This window comes from Protopterus annectens, chromosome 3.part0, assembly GCF_019279795.1.
Source record: "Protopterus annectens isolate FY-2018-M chromosome 3.part0, PAN1.0, whole genome shotgun sequence".
NCBI classification, from domain to species: Eukaryota; Metazoa; Chordata; order Ceratodontiformes; family Protopteridae; genus Protopterus; species Protopterus annectens.
This window is the reverse complement of record NC_056731.1, coordinates 1,020,364,314-1,020,392,079: the sequence shown is the minus strand read 5'-3', so window position 1 is coordinate 1,020,392,079 and position 27,766 is coordinate 1,020,364,314.

Genomic DNA, 27,766 nt, shown 5'->3' with positions numbered 1-27,766 from the left:
TAAAATACTTCCCATGAGTTGTTGCAACTTTGGAGGCTGTACATGTACAGTTTGGAGGTATGGAAGTAAAGCAACCACGTCAAGAGTTAGATAAAGCCCCATGCATTATAACAACAAAAAAATTCTCTCTCTGCAGATTTGAGTAGATGCAGATCAATGGCACTAAAACTAATGCCTTAGTTATGAAAACATGCATATGTAGCTCTACAAACCTGGCTACTTCAACTTGCCTCTACACTGTGTATATAAATACTAATTTGATAAGGTTTGCAGCAAAGCACTCAGTGAGTTTGTGGCTTACCTCAGCACATATTGGATCACAGCCATTTTTCTTCCTTTTTTCCTTAACCTTTTAACAGTGCACTAAAATTAGATGCTATGCAGATGATTAATTTGAATGTGCTTTTATTAGGTCAGCATTACAGTTTAGCCAGGCTTGCCTTATTCTACACATTTTAACAATATTTAATTAAATATCTGAAATCTGTCTTTCCACTGCCATCATCTGGGCATTGATTCTTCCAGTTCTTAAAGCCACGCATTGTTTAAAACTGAAAGATTTCTCTTTGTAGTAATAATAAGACAAATGAGTTAACAAACAAAACAATAAATAAATCAATGGAACATTGTAATCCTTGCTTGTATTGCACATATGAGGTTGCTATTCATCTCTTAAAAAATGTTTCTTTACTCTTCTTAAAAAGGCACAAGAACTTGAAAGATTCATGAAAAAGATATTAGTATGCATTATCCCTGTCATACTGTCAGTGCAGGAAGTCTGGATAAAGCCCAGATAAGGGGGGTGGGAGATGTAAAAGCCAAAAATTATGACTAAATTTTAAATATTGTTTTTTATAATCTCAGAAAGATGCTAGAATAACCGGTTTTTGCATTGGCATGCATTTTCTGAAGGATATGAAGTATAAAACTCAAATGTCTTTCATTATTTATTAATTTCAACCTTCAATGAATTTCTAGAAGAAACACAGATATTCTGAGAAATAGATAAAAAAATATATATTAAAAATCTGGATATTTTACAAAAATCTGGACAGTTGAGAGATATGCCTTCTGTATGCTAGTCCAGTCTTCTTACATGGTGCAAATTGAGTGCAAACTGCAAATCGTGTTAGACCCTTATTTCTGCTGCTTTAACTCACTTTCTTTAAAAGGCACTTTCTATTAAGCTAGATTACAATCCAGTCCCAAATATATTTGTAGGATTTTTTTTGCATATACTTTTCTTTCATTGCTAGTCTTTCCTATTTTCAATAAACAAGTTTATTGGACCAATTACTGTAGAAAATGTTAACAGAAGTACTTGTTGAAAACATCATGTAGCAGTAAACTATGTTCACTATTAATTCCAAAATTATTTCCTTTTCCTAATGTTAGACAGTTCAAGAGTGCAGGATGACAGATATTGTGAGAATGTGCAGAATGCTAGTAATTTTCATATATTTATATTGACTGTAATGAAGTCAAAAATCATTTGCTCCAAAGCCAAAAAAAAAATCTTAATTTTGCCCCTCCTCATATGTTGTTATGAAAAGCAAAACGATATCATTGGGCGTTCTGTGTGCCATGCATATACATTGTTTAGTTTAGTTTAAAATGTCATTAAATTACCAAATCCATATATAGGTTGCTTTACTGTATTTATACAGGCTGATGCCTGTATCTTAGGTAATATCTACATTCTGTTGGTTAAAACTCTTATTCTCTGACCTTATTTTCCTTATTATTATGTTGTATAAACTCAGTATTTGAAAGTTTTGACTCAATATGTGTTCAGAAATCTGTGTAAAATAACTTTTTTTTTACCCTGACATTGCAATATATAGACTGAATCTTGCACGCAGAAACACTGACATGCAACACACACACACGCACACACGTGCACGCACACACACACACACACACACACACACACACACACACACACACACACACACACACACACACACACAGTCTGCTCCCTTTTTGCTTCACTCGAGTAAAGTTGTTTGTACCTCTGAACTACTTATCATCTTCCAATGCATTATCAGTGGTCTAAATGGGCTTATACATTAACCAAGTAAGCAATAATGCCCGACAGGCTGTGTGTTAAGGTGTAATTAACATCCACCCATGGGTGTTATGGTTTAATTACACATTAAACCACACCCTGAAGGGCATTATTGCACTTAGAGAATGGGCTCTCTGTAAAATTGTTTTACTTGCTTATTTATTTTTAAGTACTATAGTATTTTTTATGTAAAATAGTTCCTCCGTCTACTGTTTCAAACTTTCTGTAGTATAGGTTATTGGTGTTGGAGGAAACATTTTACATCAAAAATGGATAAAAAATAGAGTACTTAAAAAGAAATATGTAAGTAAAGCAACAATTTTACAGACAGAACATTCTCTCCCTCATACTGAAAAATGCTCTCACTCTCTATGGATCTCTCTCTGTCTCACACACACACACACATACACACACACACACACACACACACACACACACACACACACACACACACACACACACACACACACACACACACACACACACACACAGTCCTCTGCTTTCATACATGCATGCACACAAGATCACTGTCACTCTCTCAACATCTCTCTCACACACAGTCACTTCTGCATTCATACACGCATTCACTCGCACACGATCGCTCTCGGGCTCTCTTGATCTCTCTCCCTCTTTCTCTCTCTCTCTCTAACACACACACACACACACACACACACACACACACACACACACACACACACACACACACACACACATACACAGTCACTTTTGTTTTCACACTCACGCACTCACACAAGACCACTCTCTCGCAATCTCTCACACACACACACACACACACATGCACGCACACACACACAGACACACACACACACACACACACACACGCACGCACACACACACGCACGCACACACACACACACACACACACACACACACACACACACACACACACACACACACACACACACACACACACACAAACACACACACACACAGTCTCCTTTCATTCACACATTCACTCACACATGCAGACAGAAAAATAAACACACACACACACATACACTTCTTTCTGCTTTTTTTTTTTTTACACTCACTAAAGTGCTGCTTAGTGAGTGCAAAAGTAATGGCAACCATTAGCTTTTTAGAAGTCCAAGCTCCATGATATGCTGCCATGAAGCAGCAGACTCATTATTTTTCAGCAGGCATTTCTTGTACATTAATACCCTGCTGGAGAAGACTTTTTCTCCAAACAGAGTATTGTTGTTCAGTTTGCCCATTGTCTAAAATGAATTAGAAACCAGAATCTGAGACCGATCACTAAAATGAGAAACAGGAAATTTTGTCAAGAGTCAATATCATAGACCAACAGCAGAATGTGTTAGACAAAATTATTCACTGGGCAATGACATACAGAGTAGGACTGCTACAGGAATACTACTTGACAATACAACATGGTCACTATCATAGGCAAATGACAATTTCATGACATTGAAATGAACAACATTAATGGAAAAATACCAATTACAAATGCAAATGAGGGTAAACATGCAGAGGAACTCAGAAATGTATAAAAATTGAGAGCTGAGTAGCATCTGGCAGCATGTATGTACATTGCCATTTCTTGGTGACCAGAGACAGCCACCACAATAAGTTGCATGAACTGTCATCTTTATTAGCTAAACAATATACAGTATGTTTGAGGTCACTTTCACTACAACAGTCCTCTGTGATTTGCAAATAGATATAACTGCACCTAACATAAAATCATCTCCAGGACAGAGACATAGGCGATCACTATCCTGTCAAAACAAACATCACACAATATCTTGCAGTTGTGTCATCCTGTCATGGATTCTCTTGGGATGAATGAAATGCCAGTCCCTATGGATACTGAGGTATGTGTAGCATTGTCTAGACTTGCCTTGGGGGCCTTCCATTGCATATTAGAGGGCATGGTGGGAATATCACGGAAATCTGCACTGTTGCAGACTTGTAACATTAAAACCTGGTTCCTCTACCTCTATTCTTTTGGTGGCAAACTGCAGTATATTCCCGAAACCTGAACAAAGATATTTGCTGCTGGTGAAATGATGCAGAACACAATATTCTGCAAACATGAACAGATGAATGTTAATGAAGGATCACACTGAACAGAGCCAGCTACAGAGAGTAAAGGGGGGGGGGCATGGAGGAGACTTTTAAGGAACTGGCTGCAGGGGAAAATCTTTAAAGGCAGAGGCAGCCACAATATGCCATGACACTGCCAAAGAGATGGTGTCTGTTATACAACTATGTCACAGAATAGACACAACAAAAATTAAAACTGATGTATTCAATACTACACCAAGTAAATTACTGGCCATGCTGTATATTGGACTTTGTCTGTGCATGTAGCACAGCAACAAAGGCAGAATACAGTTGTCAGGTGATGAGGAGCACAGTACAAGGATGAGCAATGAGCAGATCAGTGGAAGGGGGACTAAGGATTTGGAAATGAGAGAGTGATAAAGTGTGCTGATTGTGGAGAGCTTGTTATACTGTGCAGGGAAGGACTAGCACTTTCTGTGTGGGTTATGTCTGCAGGTACAGTGGGCATTTCCTCAGTATAGGTTTCATATAACACACCTGCAGATGTTGTTGCATTATGTGTATATGGATGTTACAGTGCTGTGAAACCTCAGGTAAGAACACTACAGACTTTGAGCATCACTGGCCAGGGGTATGTCCCCTCTGGAAAATGGCATGTGCACCAACATTTGCTGATGAGGATGAATATAAACTGCATGACCATGACTGACTGTGAATGCATGACCACTAAGTGATCTGTGTCTGCACATGAAGCCTTCAGGCTCAAAACCATCACAAATGGTGTTTAGGATGTGGCAGTATGTGACCCTGATATAGTTGTCATATAGGCTGTAGCCACTCTGATGGCAGATGACTATTGGACTTGGGATCAGCTGTGCCCTGAATTGAGGAAGCAATGGCCCAAAGGAGGCAGTGGAGGCACCCAAGTGCCTGAGCTACATGTCAGTTAGTAGATCCAGATGTTGTATTCCCCTGTGTGTCATCATGCAAGCTGCATAGTACCTTCATCATTTCTGCCATGACAGTGGTGGCATATGTTTTGAGGACTGCACTCCACATCTATTGTATAATACCCAATGTGACACCCAGTTCAGGCAATAACCAGGAACCATGGCATTGATGGCCACTGGCTTAATACTCCTGACCTCTCTTTCCATGCTCAGTGTTGGCACCACTGCACAGTTAAGGCCCAAAAAAGGGGCACGCTTTGTGTATGAGGCACTCCACATCCATTGTATAATACCCAATGTGACACCTAGTTCAGGCAATAACCAGGAACCATGGCATTGATGGCCACTGGCTTAATACTCCTGACCTCTTTCCATGCTCAGTGTTGGTACCACTGCACACTGCATGTGCATGAATAGCAGACAATGATGCTTCCTCTGTAAGGATAACAGGCTTGGAAACTCCTTACATGGGCACTGGAAAGTACGATATGAGTTTATTTATTTTATTTTGAATTTGTAAACTGGGGTAAAGCACTGATCTTACTTGAACTATTTCTGCTTCAGCCCAGGGGTAAAGACAATAAATACATTATATTATATGCAGAGTGTCTGACAAAACACAGCATACACATTCATTATATACAGAGCTGGCACATTGAAACTATCACAGTGAAAAACAATGCTGTGCCACTAGTCAAGGATGACAGTGTGCTCTCCACAGTTACCACTGCCAGCAGTGGCAGTGGGAGGGCCTAATTGATCCTGACTATTTTTAGAATCCCTTATCTATGGTCTCAGTTAGCATACCATAGCACATGAGTGTCTGCCTGGGAGAGGGTCTCAAGGTGTTTCCACTTCCCTAGAGCCATGTTTGTACTTGTCCATTTGGGCATACATGTATGGCCATTGAGTGGGCACAAATATTTGTAAAATTATCTGTAACACTCCTACAGTCAAGCAGCAGCTGCCACAAATGTTGCCATGTCTCTCATCCCCTTGTATCACATGCCTCATCCTCATAGTAGTGCAGTAGGGCAGCATGAAGACGGCTTGCAATGTCACATATACCCTGTCATCTGCCGACACTGAGTAGTGCCTGAAAAAAATTCAACCATGTGCCCAAATGACTGACCTCTATTAGATAAAAGGGATGCCTTGCCTACTCCTTGCCATCTACTATATAACATACCTGAACTACTTTTGCAGATAGTGTACATTCAAACACATCCCTCTCTGTCTGAACTGCCACTAGATGAGACCACTTCTCACTGTCAGGCAGCTATAAATATGGTATGCCACTGATATTTGGATCTGTGCCCTGACTCCTCTTCCCTTTTACCATTTCAGCCCTTCCAATGCCCCATACACCACTGTCAGCAATTTATTCTAGAGCAACCACTGCCAAACCCCCGCCCCCCAAAAAAATCCATAGGTATATATTATGTACATGCAGGCATTTCTTTCCCAAAGTATGATTATTCAAATTGCATCAAGTACTATATTTTGAAAATGTAATTTTCCTTTTTCAGTTTTGACCACCATCAAAGACAGGAAAATATATAATGTTTCACTACTGTGCTGTGAACTCATTTTGTTAAAAAAAAGTTAAGGGCTCCCAAATGGAAGTCTGAGTCTCTATAATCCAAGCCCCAAAACTTCAGAAATATAAGTGTTATATAACACAAGAAGTTCCTGATAGGCATTTTAAGTATTTTTGTAGAGGTCAATTCCCTTGCAACCCCGGATGTAGTGAGCTGCTCCCCTCTGCACACCCTGCTGCTCATAAATACTAACCCCTGAGATCATAAAAGAGGAGATATTTAAAGGTACAACAGTTTTGGAGTTAATATGTTATTTCCACATTTGTAAATAAGTTATCACAGTTGTGAGGATTGTAATTATGTTCCTTAAACATACAGTGGGAACAAAAATTAAGCAGACTGCACTGGCGGCCTGCTCCCAAATAAAATAGTATTTATTTATTTATTCATCTGTTTATTTATTTATTTTTAGTTTCTGACATTTGGTAATTCAGAACTGCATGTATGCGGTAAACAGTGTTGCAGTATTACTTTACACCAGGTCATTTATGTCCTTTTAAAAGTTTTGTTAAGTTTTGAGTACCAACATTTCTTTAATCAGAATTAGCTCATGTATCTCTTTACTTTTTGTTCACATTTTAATACTCTTTTTTTTTTTTTGCTCACAATGAAATATGTCTTGGGCATATGCATTTGGCTAATCTTGCAATGTTCTCATTGGGGTATAATATTTACTTACTTTCCAAAAGCTATAAATAGCTATGTCCAAGATTATTGCTTCTAAATTTTTTTAGATGCAGTAAACCCTGATGGAAAACTGAATTGTAGCAATTTCCTGACTAATGTCCCCATATTATTTTGCATTTCTTCAGCATGTTTTAGCAGTATCTAATGGGATCATCATCTGCCTGCATTCATTAACCATCAGACACTGCAGCTTTCTTTCTTTATTTTTATATCTTTACCTGGTGAGTGACTTTTCCAAATGAATGGATCACTGGCGTGTCTGACATATGTGCACTCTTGTAACTGTTCACCAGTATTGAGGGTGTCCTGTTTAAAAAAAACAAAAAAACAAAGACAAAACAAACAAAAAAAAAACATGTAGGTTTTTAAACCATCTAGAAAATCATCATCTGCCCTTGTCAACAAGTCTTGTTAGATATCTACGGTTCACCAGGTAAGCATGTCAGACTGGCTACTGTCCTATCCTATTAGAGTGTTTGTCAAGGTGGGGAATGGGTGTCATGTTAATGAAAATCCTGATTTTCACATCTGGATTGTAATTCCCACTCCTTTTGGGGTATTTATGTTATTACCATAATTACAGCATGAATGAAACACATGGCAGATATACTAAGAGCATATTTCAATTATTCATTTTTAAACAGAGTCCTTCTGATTTTAAACATTGATGTAAAAATGCAAAAATGTGTTTTCCCTTCACTGGCAGTCCCTTTCACTTCTTGCAGTAACAGGACAACTTGTAACTATAGCTTAATTGCTAAAGTTAATGTCTTGGCGGATAATTCAGTTGTGCTTGTGTGTATTGGTGGGATTGCAGTTTGTTAGATGTTGTTTTGTTTTGTGTCCATTAAGTCTAGTAGATTCACGTGTGATTAGACTGATGCTATTACTTGCAGGAATAATTCTAATACATACTTAATCCTGTGTTGAGTATTGCTAAGTTATGTTGTATTTTAGATAACTTTGATGTGCTTGTAACATTGCTTATTTAGTTCCAAAGTTTGTATAAGAATGTGTTTGCATTGGTGTTTTACCAGTGGCTGCATTTTATATTACCCTATTCAGAAATTCACTGTACCTTCCCATCCGTCTAAACATGATGCTCAGTTAAGAGCTGTTCATAGCTGATCTTATATGACCTTCATGAATTAACGTCCATCCCTGAGCTTGTTATGACTGACTACTGGAAAATGTTGTGATTCATGAAATTAACTTGTTATTGTGAAATCATTTTACTTTGTACAGCCCAAGTCACTGATACTGTCCTTACTGCTTATCAAATACAGGATGGAGGCAGTCTTAGTCAGAATATGGAATGATGCATGATTTGTTATCGAAATTATTTGCCTTTTGTTTCCCATTCATGGAATAATACAGTGAAGTAAGCAGCATAAAGGTCAACAGTGTCCGGAATGCAATGCAATATAAATGGCATATGGGGAAGGAATGTAGTGCTTTATAAGGAAGGGAGTCACTGTATACCTGACATTACATAGGGGCTATGTCTAGTTAGAGGGCAGGAGAAGTAAAAAATGTAGAGTGTCAGAGATTTGTGCACAGTCAGTATATTGGTACATTAATTATAAGTACCTAGAGAGCATACAGTGCACCACTCAGTGTGATCTGAAATACAATGGGGGAAAAATGTAGCAGTACTTGCCCTCTAAAACTTAAATATATACTCAGGTGTGAGAGCATTTAGACAGTGTAACATGACTGTGGAGTTTAGCACACTGTATATGTTAAATGGCTAACACTCCAGGAAGTAGGGATAAATGGCTATAAGTGCTGGGGATAAAGGGGAATACTCTGGATATTCTTACTAACCTCATATCCACTCAGCTTTGCACACACACACACACACACACACACACACACACACACACACACACACACACACACACACACACACACACACGCACACAGACACGCACACAGACACGCACACAGACACACACACACACACACACACACACACACACACACACACACACACACACACACACACACACACACACACACATACACTCATCTTAAAAGCACTTACCTGCACAACCAGACGTGTATGCCACCTCCCCATACACACACACACACACACACACACACACACACACACACACACACACACACACACACACACAAACAAGTTGTGGGGATAAGCGGAAATACTCTGGATATTTTACTAGTCACATATGCAAACACACATATGCACACAAAAACACATCACACACACCATAGATTGTGCGTGTGTATGTGTGTGTGTGTGTGTGTGTGTGTGTGTGTGTGTGTGTGTGTGTGTGTGTGTGTGTGTGTGTGTAACATACTACATAGCTCCAAGGAGAGTTTTGTACACAGTGCATATTAATAGGTCTAGATTTTGTATACCAGAATGGGTAGCAGAATGCCAATAGTATCTAATCTGCAATTGACTCATTTCTTTATTTTCCATTCCTATGCCAAAGCTTTTTCTCGTATCACATATGGACTTTGTATTCTGTAACTAACATCTCAACTGAGACGGTACCATATGACAATCATTAGGTACATCACATGTTACTGTGCACCTCTTGCACCAGGTAAAATAAAGGTAAAATAAGTTTTAACTATAAGCACACATTCCTTTGAATTGTTTCTTTTTACACTAGATTAGTCTCCTTTATATAATGTATGAAAGTACTGTGAGATCTGTTAAGCATTTTCTATACATTTTTAATATCAGGCAGTCGAAAAACTTCTCATCTCTCAAAGAAAATATACTACTGCAAATCTGCCAATATCTGCCTTGACCTTAAATTGCAATAAAAATATATAAATGTGGAATACTGAGGCCAAAGTATTGGCAACTGCCCCAACCAGTGAGAATTCACACATGCACACACACATACACACATAAACACATACACACATACACACACACGCGCACACACACACACACACACACACACACACACACACACACACACGCGCACACACACACACACGCAAACTTAAACGTACCTAACCACACTAGAATACACCTACCAGTACAGATGAAAATATTCTGAGAAATACTAATTCAAAAGCTTAGCCTGTACCTCAAGAAAATGTAAGTTAAACAAAATAAGTACCTCATGCATTTAACAGACAGCTGATTTCCCAGTGGCCATAGTAAAATAACCATGCATAGTCACCATAGTATATCACTATGGAGAATCCATATAAAAGTAGATGTTGCTAAAAAATTGAAGGAAACCATATTTGGAAATCCATAACACTGATTTCACAACCCCAAAAATATCCCTGCTATTTATGACTCCATTGTCTGTGTAGTAGACACATACCTCACTGGCCATTGCAAGAGGTTGGTGACAGTGTCAGACCTGCTTGTGGCCAAACTCATAGGCATACCTGCCAGGAAGATAATGCATAGCACTAATAGTATGTGGAATTGCTCACACTTGAATCAACAGTCTTCTTCTTCTTCTTTCGGCTTTATCCCGGTTAGGGGTCGCCACAGCGGATCACCTGTCCGCACATTGAATGGCAGTGGAGTTTTACGGTGTCGAGTTGCCAGCCCGGCGCCCAACCTTCCACAGAAGGCACACTCACACGCACACCTAGGGCCAATTTAAAGTGTCCAATCCACCTGCAGCATGTCTTTGGGATGTGGGAGGAAACTAGAGCACCCGGAGGAAACCCACGCGACCACAGGGAGGACATGCAGACTCTGCACAGAAGGCACCCCAGCCGAGGATCGAACTGGAGAACCTCTTGCTGTGAGGCAGCAATGCTAACCACTGCACCACCGTGGCCGCCCTACTTGAATCAACAGTCTAAGATCCAATAAAATATACTGGATTAATGAACATCTCATTAAACGTGGAAAGGAATAACTCTTTAGCAAAACGTTCATATCTCTTCTTATGGCAACAGAATTTCATGACATAATTTGTTTTTCAACCAATCACTAAGGTTACAATGTCTGAGAAGGCAGATTCAGTGCATATCAGCTTTGAATAAGATTTGCAGATAGCCAAAGTAGTGGTTTGTACCCAAGAAGATCCATCTCTCTCTCTCTCTTGCTGTGGTGAGGATAACTACAAAACAGTGAAATTCCATTCTTCTTCAAATTCCTTATAAAAAAATGGAGAGAAAGAGAGAAATGTAGTTATGTCTCAAAAATAGAAATGGATATGTAGAAGCTTTGTTGTGTTTGGGTTTGTTCATTATTCTACCAACTTTTTTATGTTTATCATAGCAATATTTAAAAGCTACCTGTAATTTTTTGTCTTTGCTTCAGCTTTCTTAAGAGTACTTGTGTCAAGTGATTGGTTAAGTGGTATGCATCTGTAGCACAACTAAGAACAGCTTACTGATGCAAAACATGTATCACCAAACTCAGGATATATTTAATCGTTGTTGCAGACCTGATAGGATAAATAATACTGTCTCAATATTTGTAACAGAACACCTAAAAGCAACACAGAATAAAACAACTTAAGAATAGAAACTGATCATGAAATAGTTGATATAAGTAGTGTTGTTTATAATATTATATAAAACTGTCATAAACTACCAGAATACCTTACAGAGCATGACAGCTTTACAACTAACTCCAGCATAAAAAGAAAACAATGTTAAGTACATTTCATAGGGGGAATTAAACTATGCAGGCATTGACTGGGTGAACTACTCAATGACAGATAAGTATGTGCCTAAATTAGGCTGAGTTGTACTGTGAAAAGAGTTGAAACCTTCTCTATGATCCAGAAAACTCAAGTTTGAATAGCACGTTAAACAAAGGAACGAAGAGGCAAAACGAACAAGCAAACTGAAGACAAACCAGAAAAAAGGATATCCAACAGCTGCAGGCCAAGTACTTTAATGTAAAATGGTTTATTGTCAAAACTCCACACGTTTTTGTCACCCTTATAGGGTAACTTTTTCAGAAAATACAAATCGACTACAAGGTAACAGCTTTTTTTAAAAAGACCGGCACCTGATGTCATGTGATAGCATCAGCCAATCAGTCAAAACAAAATATATATAAAACAGGTGCTTGTAAATCAGTAAAAGTGTCAGCAAAACATTAAAATATTTAATTAAAAATTAAACTGTATAAATGTCACATAGGAAAACAATATTCAAAAAGCATAACAGCTTAAATAAGACTCAATATAATTAGTAGAACACTACTAGCAAATGTGAGCTAATTCATGCATAAATTCCAATGAGAGTAGCTCGTACGTGAATTCCAAAAAATCAAGTGAGTACTACCTAAAATAAGTCAATATATACAAGTACATGTTTTGAACTCTGCCTGAAATAAGAGGAATAACCAACAACAGTGTGTAAATGTAAAAAAATAACAATCAGTATTCCCTTGTTTGTATATGTAGACTAACTATGACATATTTTTTAACATTTATTTTTAAAGTTTATTTTAAGATGTAAAATGAAAAATACTTCAGCTCATGAAGTCAGTTGATTCATCTCATAACACTTTTTAGTTTCAATAAACAAGAGATGTTACAATTATCGTTCAAGCCGGGGTAAGTAAAAGCATCCAAGGCTAGCTGCCATTCTAATTCACGTACTTCAAGAAGTAAAGATTTAAGGCCTCCCCTAATATCTGGCATTAGTTGATCTATGGCTTGGAAATAGAACGTATGACCATTGTTTAAAAGAATATGCTTAGCTAAAGCATTTTCACTTTTGTTTATAGCTATAGCATAAGAATGCTCATAGATTCTTTCGCGGAACTTCCGGTCAGTTTTACCTATGTAAAATGCCGGACAGTTATTGCAGCTTGCTAAATAAATTATGCCCTTAGATTCACAATTCAATTTATATTTGATAAAGTACCTACAATTTTTACCCACCTCAAATGAACTACCAGTTCTAATAAACTTACACATCTTGCATGCTCCACATATAAAAGTGCCATTAAGTCTCGTACTGGGTCTAGTGATTTTACTTTCGAGGAGGCTTTTTAAATTAGCCCCCCTTCTATAGACAACTTTAGGTAAATGGCCTGGAATAGCTGCAGAAAAGCAGACCAAGTTTAGCAAATGTACCTGACAAAATTTCCTTTCTTTGCGCTTGTATCCAAGTGATGTAAACCTTATATCCAAACACCAGCGACTCTGTATTGCTTTGAAGTAAAAAATATTTATTAAGCGATACCAACTTCAATATTTTTGGTTAATTAAAACAACACAAATAAAACGCTTTTCATTTCCAAAGGTTTGAAAACTTTTTCAATTCATGGTTAAACTTAAGACAACAAAAGAGAAGAAAATGCAACGTGACATAATGGCGTACAGGAACAGAACAGCGTACCCAAAACCACCACCCTCACAAGTTTGGAGACAGAAGGAAACAGCTACAAGAACAAACATAAATCCTGGACCGTACACAACTGAGGAACCTCACCTACAAAGGGGAGAAAGAACTAATGACACTTACAGAGAAATACGAAGAAGTGAGAGAATTATTCAGAAAAACAATTCTACTTACACAGAAAATCCTAGTAACAACAGTGTAAACAATAATGAAAATTTTCACCATCAGACTCAGAACCACAACCATCGGGTTACAACAGCTTTACAACAACAAAAAGAGGAGGAAGAAATAGATGTTATTTACCAGAACAACAGCAGGTACTGTAACATGTTGTTAAACGCACAAGGAGATTTCACGGTTTATAATTACACAGAGACTTACATTGATTCTGTACTTGTTGAACTTTTTGCTAAAGGCAACACATTTGTCATAGCAGAAAGGGTACAACTGGCACAGACACTTATAGATTTTAAATTATTTGTACGTAAGGTCAATTTAGTTGTTATCCGAGGTACAGACACATGCAAAGACAGTGAATTTTATGTTACTAGCACTTACAACCCTCCATTACAGAATAGTGTGGACTTATTTGATAAAATATGTGATATCGACATAAGAAATAGTTTAGCAAACAATAATTTAAAGAAAAATCAAAGAAACATTTCTGAATTAGAAAAACATGCATTGAATTCCATACTTAAACTACCCCTTACATTTATGAAACCCGATAAGGGAGGGGGGGTTAGTTATTATGGAAATAGAGGATTATAAACAGAGGATGGAAGAACTGTTGGATAGTGAAACATATATTAGAGTCTCAAGGAATTAACTGAATATTGCCTATGCTAGAATTAAAATTTATATTAGTGACTTGTTTACAGAAGGAAAAATAGACCTAAACATGTACAACTACATGACTATGCTAGCACCAAAAATTCCATTGTTATTTGGAGTGCCTAAAGTACATAAAAACATAGAAAATCCACCGATGAGACCACTAGTAGATGCACGCAATAGTATTACCTACAGTTGTGCTAAAGTAGTGGACTCAATATTAAAAAAAATACATAAAGTGTGAAAGTCAAATTTGCAAAGACTCTTGGTCCTTTTTGAAAGATATTAATGAACTTAATTATGTAGAAAAATATAACTTTATGACAATCGATGTCAAGGACTTGTATACATGTATCCCACAACAAGAAGGGATAGAATGGGTTTCTAGAAAACTATCTAATCTAGATATGACACGTGTCAAATTGACTCTAGTGGAGGAGCTAATAGACATAGTGTTGTCCAACAATTTCATCACATTTGACAATAATTTTTACTTGCAAAAAGTAGGAGTCGCAATGGGCTCCCCCCTTAGGCAGGCTTTGCGAACCTAGTTATGACCCAATGGGAAGACACATACATCATGTGCCAAGCCCATATTAAAACTTGTTGTACTACTATACAAGATTTTTAGATGACATTTTTGTTATAATACAAGGTGATGAAAGTACATCTAGAGACCTTATCCAGTACTTTAATAATACTACACATTTTTTAAAATTTACTTCAAATTATAGTGAAGATAGAATTTATTTCCTAGATATAGAACTAAGGAAAGATAACAAACATAACAGATATGTAAGTACTATTTTTGGAAAGGAGACCTTTTCCAACAGGCTGTTACACTTTACCAGCTGTCACCCATTTTATCAAAAAAGATCTGTTGTAAAAGGACAGCTGGTAAGAGTGGCAAGAATGACAACCCTCGATGAAGAATTTATAACGGAATGTCAGAATTTAGGGAGGATGTTCCAGAATAGGGGATACCCATTGGAGTTGGTCCATGATCTGACCAACGAAATAACCATTAAGAGAAGGAGAGGAACATATAAACCAAGCCTGGATAATAGTAATAGGAAAGTTGAGAGAAATTTTGAAGCCTTGACAGACAGCAATATACAAAAAGGACCAGCTTATATTAGTTACAACTTTATTACCCGATATAGTATAAATGCAGAAGATCTTAGGCAAGTCATATACAAGAACTGAGAAATATTGGAAAATGATCCAAATGTGAGGAAAAGACTTTTAGAACTTCCTAAATTGATTTTTAAAAAAGGTAGGAATATGAAAGCAATCCTGGAACACCAAGTTAACATAGTAGCAAAAAATCCAGGTATGTCAAAGTGTTTTTAATGTGTAACTTTTGCAGACACATAGACACGGGAAAGACATTCACTATTCGTGACAGAAAATACAATACTAGAAGTAAGTACAATTGGCAATCTAAATTGATAGTTTACCTTGCTACATGTCAACAGTGTCAAGCTTTCTATATAGGAAAAACTATACGTACACTCAGAGAAAGAATGTACGAACACCTATATAGTATAAAAAATGGTAAACTTGACAATGCTTTGGCGAGACATACTATGGAGCATGTAGGACACTACTTTAAGTTTCGGGTCATTGACCAAATAAAAATGGATGAAAGAGGTGGACCTGCTAGCCTCTTGTTAGAAAGGTTGGAACTAATGTGGCAACTTTCCACTCATGCATGTATCTATCCAGGTATCAATGAAATGTCCTCGATACTCTGTATTCTTAGACTTAAGAACTTAGATAGAAGTCACTAATTTCATTATTTATACAGACTTTACGTTTAATAGCTCAAGTTTAGTGTAGTATTATTTTTAGTACATAACATTGAGATTTGAGACTTGAGGGTATCATATAGGTATACCCATTATTGAACAATGTTATAATGTTATTTGTACGATGAAGTCAGAAAGTGACTGTACTTTTTGTTGGGCAGTTATGTGCTTCCAATTGATGTATAAAGTCTTCTATTAACAAATAGGCGTATTTATGTGTGTATAGTTGCTTATGAGACTATCTTAGATCATATATAACATAGTCAATATTTATTGTACTTATTTACATTACAAGAGTTTTCTTATAGACATATTGTCTTAAATAGTTTCTGACTTTTATAACTTTGACATCTGTAGATGAGATGTATTTAACCAATTTATAATGACATTGATAAGAAGAACAACAAAAACATCGACTTGCACACTTCTGTTATTGCATGGTTGTAGCATTTATAACATTAAAATGAAGTCTACACATAGCTGTTTTAGTAACTAATCAGGGTGGTAAAAATATATAAAACAATTTTAATAGAAATATTATGTATGTTGTAATGCCCTGAACATAACAGGACAGAAATATGCAAAGATTTTTAAATAAGAAATGTAAATTTACTTGGATTGCTTTATGTTAGTGTTCTAATAGGCATGTGCTGGTATAAATACAACTAGCGTAGAGCACACTAATATTATAGAACACATACACTGTATTAAGCTTTGAGATTGTAAAGCAAAGTTTTTATCTGTTTAAAAAGTGTTTTATGAATGATGACTTAAAGATGGATAGAAAAAGTTTTATTTTATTTACTTTTACTTGACCATGCTGCACAACAAAGAATAATTTTGACATTGTAGAAGTATATTGTATTTAAGGTGTTTTATACCTTTAAGGAGAAGTGATGTCATGATCACTATAAATAGAAGGAAAGGGGCAGAGTACAAACCATTTGAAAAAGTTTTCAAACCTTTGGAAACGAAAAGCGTTTTATTTGTGTTGTTTTAATTAACCAAAAATATTGAAGTTGGTATCACTTAATAAATATTTTTTACTTCAAAGCAATACAGAGTCGCTGGTGTTTGGATATAAGGTTTACATCACTTGGATACAAGCGCAAAGAAAGGAAATTTTGTCAGGTACATTTGCTATACTTGGTCTGTTTTTCTGCAGCTATTCCAGGCCTTTTGGTTTCTACAGTTATTGAACTTTAGGTAAATGACCAATTCTATTCACTATTAAATTTTCCTTATGTAAAAAAGGACCACTTTTTATATAAGATCAGTTTCACCTGTTCGCTGTCATTATTGAAAGTAGTGATGAAGCACACATTGTAAGAAGGAGTCTGGTTAATCTGAACATTCATGTCTTTATTTGTTCCACTAAACACCATGTCATTATTAATGAAAGTTAACTGGTAGGTATTGTTTTCCATAGGAGCTGGAAAAGCCTCATATTGTAAAACTTGACTGACATCTATCGAAGTTAGTAGAGGTTTGAAAACCCCACTGTTATGTTTACATTTTATTTCCTCAATTAATGCATCTATTAAAGGAATAGGGTAACCCCGATTGTAAAACATATCTTTCAGCAGGTGACATTCAGCTGTAAAGCCACATTCCAATGAACACATTCTTGCTGCCCTAATAAGTTGGCCTTCAACTATAGATCTCTTCTGTGTATAAGGATGGGCACTGGTGTAATGCAAGAAGGAATTGCAATAGAAAGGATTCCTGTAAATGTTAGAACAAAGTCTCTTGTTAACTAAATCTTTAGTTAGTTTAACATCCACGTAATCTATACAAACAGTATCAAATTTGTAAGTGAACTTGAAAGAAGTGGTAGTAGAATTGAAATAGTCTACAAGTTGTGATGCTTTGTTGTCGTCACCCCTGAAAAAAATAAAGATGTCGTCTAAGAATCTAGTGTAATAGATTAAAGAAGCTTTAATTTCAGGTTTGTCAAATATAAATAACTTTTCCCAATATGCCATAAAAAAATTTGCCAATCTGGCCCCACACGGGGAACCCATAGCTACCCCGTGTTTTTGTAGATAATATTCTCCATTAAACATGAAGAAATTATTAGTAAGTATAATGTCGATAAGTTCTGTTACTAAATCAATGTCTCCTGATGGTGCATTTTTGTCCTTCAAAGATAAAGCAATCCATTCTACTGCCTCCAAGTGGGGAATAGAGGTGTATAAATCAACAACATCAATAGTTACAAAGTTGTCATCTTGGTTAAAGTCTAAGCTACTTAACTTCTGTAAAAAAGACCATGAGTCTTTGCATACCTGTGGCTCAAATTTTAGATATTTTTGTAATACAGAATCAGCCAGCTTCACGCTAGGATAAGTTAAAGAGGCTCTACCATCTATGAGTGGCCTCATAGGTGGATTAAACTTATCCTTGTGTATTTTGGGAATACCAAACACAATTGGCGTTTTAGGATAAGGGATATTGATATAATTGAATGTGTCAAGATTTATTTTTGCTTCAATAAACAAATCACTGAAATAACTTCTGATTCTTGACTGGGCTACATTCAATTCATTCAATGATGACTTGGAGTAAGCAACATTGTTTAACACTAGGTCCATTTTGTTGTTATAATCAGTGACATCAAATATTACCAAACCTCCTCCCTTATCTGGTTTAATAATTCGTACTTGTAAAGATCTTAAAAAATGTAATGCTTGTGTTTATTCATAACTAATATTGTTTTTCCTGTAAGTACCAGAATATGCCCGTGCATGTGGTATATAACTAATGTCAAGCTCACATACATTCTCGAATAAACTAAGAAGAGGGTGTAACAGAGGGTTAAACGTACTTGTTGGTTTAAAAGTACAATTAGAATGTCCTGTGTTACCCAAAAGAAGAGTTAAATTCAGTTTCCTTACGAAACATTTCAAGTCAATTAAAGTTTTAGCAATATTAATGTTCCTACTTGGAGCAAAGGTATTACCCCTGGCCAATACATTGATCAAAGAAGGCTCAATAGTGATGGAAGAGAAATTGTAGATGTTGAAATCGCCACGTGTATTCATGAGAATGTCAGGTTTAGTGGCATAAGATTAACCCACTTCTACTATCTCTTCCGTCGATTGTTCCAAGCTTTGTTCCTTTGATTCTGGGGTCATCGTGGTCCCAACGTTGACCTGGAATTCATATCCTTCTGAAAATTTGATTCAGAGTGGATGCTGTTATTGACCTGAGCGTTAGGCTGGTTATTGTTTGATCACAATCTTTCACTGCATCTTACAGTGTCAGCTGTATTCATGTCATTAACATCATTAACGATGTTAGTTGAAAGATGGTCAAATTTGTTAGCTGTACTAGTATCACTTGTAGAGTTCACTGTATTGTTAACCAGCCAGATCTGTGCCATCTGTGGTTTGGGGTATGCTGAACCGTTGCTATAAGCTAAATGGTCCCGATTCATCTTTTTAATTTTGTTGTTCTTTAATTTATCTAGTAGTTGTTCAATACTAGTGAAAACTCTACTATAGCCATATCTATACCTATCAAAGTCTAGGTCTGCTTTAATACCTTTGTCCAAGTCGTCGACCTCCTTTAAGATGCTTTCAATTTGCAGCGAGTAGTGTTTGACCATCAGTTCCATTAGTTGAAAGCCTTGTTGGTCAAATAATGTTATAAGCTCTTTAAGGAACAAAGAATCTGGTGTCAACCCGGTAGGGAATTGATGATATCGAAGCCCTCTATGTACTAGTTTCTCTACCAAACATTGATTAAAGTAGACTACTTCAAGCTGAAGTTTTTTTAGTTTAAGAAGTTTTAAATCAAACAGCTTTAGTTTCTCAGAAATTAGATGCATACTCACTTGTGATGGAATGGTATTCTCAGCCGGTCACTCCTGATTGTAAATGAAACCTGAAGATAGTTTCACTGTATCATTCACCCAATCGAGAAATGAGGGAGCACCAATAAGCTCTGTAATACCTGAATTGTTGTTAGCTCCTGCTGCTGTGGAACTTATGTTCGAACAAATCTGTTGGCCTGGTGGTATCGAAGCCAAACTCAGTTGAAGTCTATCATCGTGGGTTAAATCAAACCCAGGAAGGTTTAAAAAAAGCTGCTACCTTGTAGTCGATTTGTATTTTCTGAAGAAGTCACCCTATAAGGGTGGCGAAAACGTGTGGAGTTTTGACAATAAACCATTTTACGTTAAAGTACTTGGCCTGCAGCTGTTGGATATCCTTTTTTCTGGTTTGTCTTCAGTTAGGGTAAACAAAGGTTAGAAATGAATGGCTCATGCCACCTTGCCAATCCTGGATAGAGGCTGTCAGTACTAGTGATTGTCTGATCTTCTCCTGAGCAGGTGAAGCTATAACAGTGAGGGATGTGGGCTTGCTATTCACAAGCTGGTGACAATATCCTTCTTGAGTTTTGTAGGAAGGAGCATGCACAAGTCACATGGAAGTCATATGGTGCCCCTGAATTGACATTGGTGTCCGTACCTGCCACCAGTAGTGGTGTTAAAGCAGATAGAAGCACATCTTATGACTGATGATATGACTCCCATGTCACAGATTTCTCTCACTTCAACAGTGAGGGAAAAAATCACCATTGGTAGCCATTAGATGATTGATATGCAATGAGTCCAGAAGAAGAGCATTGAAAAAAAACATGACTTTTAGTTAAATGTCTATGTTAGTCATAACACTTTGGGACAAACAGTAAGAAATACATTTAGGGATCAAAATGTCAAGTCTTATATTGTCAAACCTAAGGTCTTTCTGCTTATAAGCCATGATGTTACCTTGTGTTATTAGCACTGATCACAGTACTTTTATTTTTAAAGTAATAGTGAAAACAATTCCCTCATGGATAAACCTGACAGTCATTGTGTTTCTCCATTTCCCTTGTTTGCCCCAAGCCATGCACTGTGCAAACACTTGCATTAAAAAAAAACACAAAAGAGAAATGAATAAAAAATATACTAAATAAACAACACTACAACGTTTATGTTGGTACACATGAAATATTTTTACACAGGTCTGGATTGGAATTCTCACTAAAATGGACCTTCTAAATACAACAAGGGTGTCTTATTCCTTTTTGCCACATAAACAGCTTTGCAGTGGAGAACTAAAATCATTCTGCATACAACCAATTGCAACATCATCCACAGAACTGACAAAACATACAACAGTTGCTTGTACATGTATTAACTTTAGAAGTAGTGCACTGAGTGATCACAAAACCATTTGTAACTATTGCTTGCATAAATGCATCTACGTATTATCTCTCTGTTTATTGGCCATTCTTGTGTTATCTGATCAGTAACTATGAAAAGCGTGCTGCTTACTTACATTTAAAACCTTGATGCAATTACGTCTACACTTTGTAAGTCATAACCTGGCTGAGACACCCTGTGGAGGTAAGGGACTCTGAATTGTTATTGTGTTTCTCTTCTCCCTGCAATCATTCACAGTTGCATTCTGTGCTAAATCTGTACACATGTTTCAGGGACAATTTATGTGATAGCACTTTAGCTTTCACTGATGGTTTGTTAGCAAATTGTGTCATTTGCCTGCTGTTTTGGGGGTGGGGACACAAAGTGGCATTTTTGATTTGGCACGAACAAGATTTTGCTATTGTTACTCCCCTTGTTTTGGATCCATTTGAATATCTGGACTGTTTTATGTTTCTTCAATGGGTAACAGTGAAATAATTTACCTTTTATGTGTCATACTGAAACAGGACTTTTATGTATGTGATGCTTATGTGTATTCTTCTTCTTTTTTGTTTTATGTCTCTTAGGACTATGCCACCCAGGCATCCCAATCCCTGAAATCTCCTCTTCAGTGAACCTAAAAATTAAGTCATTGTTGAAGCATTAGATGTCATGGTGCCTTTCTGCTTTAAAGGGGAGGTGATGATATGTCTGGATGAATGCAAATTTGGCAGCAGGTAGTTGCTTATATGAATGCAGTAGGTGGCCAGAGCCAGACATATGATCAGGTGCTCCATAGGGCCACTGACATGATTTCTTCAGCCCGGAGAGCAGCTGCAGTGGCCCATGAATGGATGACTACCAGGGGGGCCTGCTACAGATCCACCACAGACACCAAATGAGGAGTTCCTGTCCACTGTCAGGGATCCAGACAGCTCACTGGAAAGTACACAATAACATGTCATTGATGTTGGACCTGCTGTTTCAGGGAGGACAAGTATGCACCAGAAGAGTTTCCAGGTAGGCTTACCAATCTCAATTGTTAAATACTTCTTGTATAGTAAAATATTGACAGCAATATATAAGTTCTGTTTAACATTAAATTTGTTTGGGGATAGTTGTAGATTTATACAATTAACAACACATTCTGGTTGACTACACATGGGCTTGGTGTGGATATGTCATCCAAGTTCTTGTTAAAAGTATTCCTAGTATAGTCATATAAAGGGCAAAAAGTTTTACCCTCTGTTACTGTTCATTCTGATGATGGTGTCCTTACCTTTGCTTAACTCCTTTCAGGACCATCCAACATATGGCATCTAGATTCATCTGCATATGGTAAACCAAATATTTTTGTGTCAGTACTGATGAGCAGTTTAAAGAAATACATAGTTTGTGATGTTGGTGTTTGGACTGTTGTGTGTATTGCTTTACTCTTTGTGATAGTGGCATCACTGTAGTTTGTTAGCATAAATTGGACTATAATAGTGTAGGTATTATTTTTTCCTGTGTTTGTTGCTTATTATCACAGATGAATCTGACAGTGGAAGTGTAGGACTCCTACCAACTGTTGTCAAAGTATCAGCAGACTCTGATAATGATGGTGGCCAAACAGAGGCACGATTGGGGGGGTGCAGAGGTTGAATTTGGCACTGAGATTGACATTCTGCCATCCCTGTAATTCAATCGGACTCAGCCAGTAGGTCTATGACAACCCATTCCAGTGAGCCCTCAGCTATTGGGCAAGTAGAGAGTGAGATGCTTGATATGGTCAATGTGGTTACTACGACTTTAGTGTCTGCTGACTCTGGCCATAGCCAAAGCGTGGGCAAGGTGGCACACAGGAGGGTTGTTAGCAGTGCTCTGAGGAGGCCTACTGTCCATCCTTCACCTAATCCAGGTGTATCTTCCTGTGCTACTTGACCTATGTTTAGGGCCATTATGGAGGCTTAGGCACATTCCAATAGGTCCTCCAGAGAAATGCCGAGGGATGTAGATGTGGCACAGGCTGACATACATGGCTGCATCCACTGTATTGCCAATTCAATGGATTGAATGCATGACAAAATGGAATGGGTGGTGTCTGTGATGGACTGTCTGTTGGGAGGAGGACAACATTCATATGGACAAAGGTCAGCCACATCATGTGATGTTAGCCGATGTGGCCATGCCCGATCACACTCCCATAGTGGCCCTACTTCCACTGCTCCATCAGTAATTGAGGTGTCCACACCCAGAAGTTGCAGGCCATGTGGTCTGGTCCTGGACATCCTCATGAGGGGAGCTTTTCCATCAGACATCAGTTATTTTCATTTAGCAGCTGGGCATCTGACCATGGGCATCAATGTGTCAGTGCAACTCCTGGAAGTGCCAGTTCTTGTGGTTGGGTACTGACACATCCACCATGCATGGCTCACACCAGTCCAATATACCAAGACATAGAGCTATGACAAAGCTCAACTGTGTTCTTGCAGACACTTACTCACCAGTTTCAACTAAAAGTACATACAGACACACACAATTCAGCCATGAAGCTTAAAGCTTATTCTGTCTCTCTGGCTGTTTGTTACTTTATCCAAATTTCTACCTGTTTCTCTTTCTTATTCGCATGCACTGACTTACTTTTTGTGTCAGCCCCCCCCCCCACACACACACACACACACACACACACAACACCCTGTGCAAGTGATGATAACTGAACCACATCCTTGTTCTGTTTCTTTTGGATTCTGGGATACATAAGATTTGTGGCTGATGCTCAAGGGCATTGCTGACTTAGTGCTTAGTATATCCGCTTTTGTGATGTTGTTTTGCTAATTGTACTTTTGACATATTTTGGTCTTAGAAAGTTAGAGAGTTGATAGAATCAGAACATTTTTTACAACAGTATTTTTAATAATCTTCTGAAGGTTGTGAAGTCTGAAACTGAAATGTGTCTCATTACTTTCTAACTTCTCTCTTTAATGATTTTCCAGTACAAAAGTATGAGACCAAACTGAGGACATTCAGTGACCATCAGCACTTTTGAGAGGTATGAACATGTGACTCATGTCTTTACTGTCACATGTTAAAGTCATTGCTGTACAAATCGACCACCTTTTAACTTACCTACATTACCAAGTAACAGCAAGCAAGGATATGCCATTCATTCATATTGCTACACAATTATGTTTTAACACTCCAGGTTCAACACTTTACTTGTAAACACAGCAGTTGATACACTTTTAATTTGGGACTAAATCTGTCTGATGCTAGCAGTACACAGCCATTACGTGGGAAGGTAAAGGTTATAAGCATTGCCTGGCATCAGTGTTACTGCATTTATGTAAGTAGGATGAAGGTGTTAGCCCCTTAGGTGGTGAGTGAGTGTGCTATGCATTTCCTCTTAGCCAATGTGAGGGTGTATTGAGCACAGCTATGTCTGTCTACACCCACAGCAGCTGCAGGTTCCCCCCTCTGATTCCTCAACTGTGAGTGGCTGTGGTGATATTGCCATTGGCGGTGGAATGTGTGACCCTTTCTGTTGTTTATCCTGGTGAAACTGCTTTCTCAGGATGATGTTGTGAAGCATGGTATAGATGGAGAAGATTTCACTACATGAACATGGATTGTACTGCAGGTCTTTCCCAGATGTATATAGGCACTGGAACCATGACTTCAGTAGCCCAAACACACACTCTATGATATTTCTGGTTTGAGCATGTGCCTCATTATTGCGTTCTTCAGTGAGTGTGTGTCTATTTCTGATGGGTGTCATCAGCCACTGTTCCAGTGCATAGCCTGCATCCCCCAGTAAATGACTCTATGGGATATTCCTATTTCCCTAGTGAACATCTGATATAGTTGGGAGGTGTGCCAAATAAGTGAGCCATTATAACTGCCTTGGTTGTCAGCACACACATTCAAGATGATTGCTTTAGCATACATGACTTGGTAGTTAATAGAATGGAAGCTCTTTCTATTTATGTAGAGCCTACCCTATTCTCCAGGAGGTGCCTTAATTTCTATATGTGTGCAATCTATGGAACCTGTACTTCATGGTAGCACTCTATAGGGTATAACTCCTGCATATTTGTGGCCCTCTCCTCAGGAGTACAGAGAAAATACATGCAATCACTGGCATGTTGGAGCATAGCATTCAGGAACAGATGGAGGATCCTGGAGGCTGATGCCTGTGACATCCCCAGCATGTCTCCTGTTGGTCTGTGAAAGGTTTCTGTTGCTAAAAGTCTAAGTGCTATACATACCTTTATCTTCACTGGTATGGGTTCCCCTCAGTTTGCCATGGGTCTGAGTTAAGGACGACAGAGGTTGCAGAGTTCCTGTAGTGTCTGTTACTACTCTGTAGCAGTCTATAATTTCAACCTTATACAGATTGTGATAAGCTAACCAGGGTCTGAATACTCTTCTCCTTCTTAGCTGTGGTCTGTTAGCAGCAGCAGCAGCAGCATAGACTTTAGCCTGTTACACCTACGCATCAGTTGAAGCAACTGCAGCCCCTAACATTCTTTCTTTGTAGCCTCCTTTCCATACCTGTAAGCCTATAGGTTTTGGAATTCGCAGGGACAAACAACACTGAGTCTACACAGTTTCTTTATAGCTTGTTGAATAGTGCCTTCATCTTGACTTGGTTAGTTAGCATGCAAGTCAGCTGTTTATTCTGTAATTAGCATGCCATGGTGCTTACTGTGATTGTGCAGCTCTACAAACTTTGTAGAGTCACTTACTGAATACAAAACAGTGTGCTACCATGTATGCTTTATTGAATCTGCCCTACTGTCTTCTTTGCATCTCTAGTTTGAAGATCGTATTCCATGACTACTCTGATCCTGAAGAGTATATCATGCTATTTCAGGAAGATCATTGTAGCACTCTATTCCTGTCTCATCTTTTTCATTGTACCACACAATTTTCCAGTATTTTCCCTTCAAACAAGTCACACAATAAGGCCGAGGCGCTAAGAGATTGAAAATCAACTTTGTAAATACATAAACCTTACAAAGATAATTTACTAACATTTCAAATAATCACAGAGTAGAAATTTTGAAGTATTCAAAAGACTTGAAGACTTTGGGATTTTTCATTTTATTCTAATTCTTTTTGGTTGTTTAAGGGTGATTCTTACCTGCTCTTTTAGATTTGGGCTGGGATTCACAGAGATGCACTTGTGCAAAATAGGCATGAATAACTAGGCAGGGACATATTGTGCATGCAGTTGGATAGTTGTGTGTTACTAAAGTATATGAGGCAGGATGGTGACAACCTAAATGAAACACAAATGTTTTGCTAATATGATAAAGGCATACCTACCTCTTCCTGCTCCTTTGTATAATCCATCGAAAACTTGTATGAGTGACGCAGCAGGTCATGCAGAGTAGGCATCTGCATTGGAAAGCCACCCCTCTGTACAGCACAGCATCAACACATAACAGATGGCAAGGAGTGCCATTTCAGTGTCATGAAAGTGCTGCAAGGGGGAGTAAAGGAAAGTAGGAAAAATGAAGGCATGAGCAGAGGCCACACAGAAGGAATGCATAACAGAAATTTAGTCCAGTATATCTTCATTCTTTGTCCTCTCTGTTTGATATCTCAGTTTTCTTACTTTCCTTTACTCCCTTCTGTGCTTCTTTCATGATGCAAATAATCCACATTAGGAGGGGTAAATATGTAATAGCCTAGCATGTAAATGTCCAGATAACTGCCATCTCCACCACCTGGCCAACCTCCTGCTTAACATTGATAGGTGATTGGAGTGAGGCGGTAAAGCCCCCATTGGTGAGGCATTCACTCCATGCTCACAGACTTCAATGGCAATCTTGGTTGAGTATTAGCAAATTGCAAATCACACATGTTGCTCTGAGGTGCAATGATGACCTATAGAAGAGAGAGACACAAAGAGAAGAGTGCAGATAGTCTGAATGAGTCACAGCTGGTACAAGAGGTAGTACAGATGATAAAGAAGCAGCCCACTAGCTAAACTTAGCCATAAATATCTGCCGTCTGCTGCATGTACAGATGACAAAGTAGCAGCCCACTACCTACACTTAGCCATCAATATCTGCTGTCTGCTGCAGCAGCTGTCTGCATTCTCCTTCTTTTCTGCCCATGTTGAAAGTCAAGAACGGAATACAAGCCATCACATGCAGCTGTGAGGGACATGTGGACATCCATGCAAAGTAACATCTAGACGAGTATGCATAAGCAAGTAGAAGCCTAAGACTCTGCTCACAGTCAGAGATAGATGTTGCAGT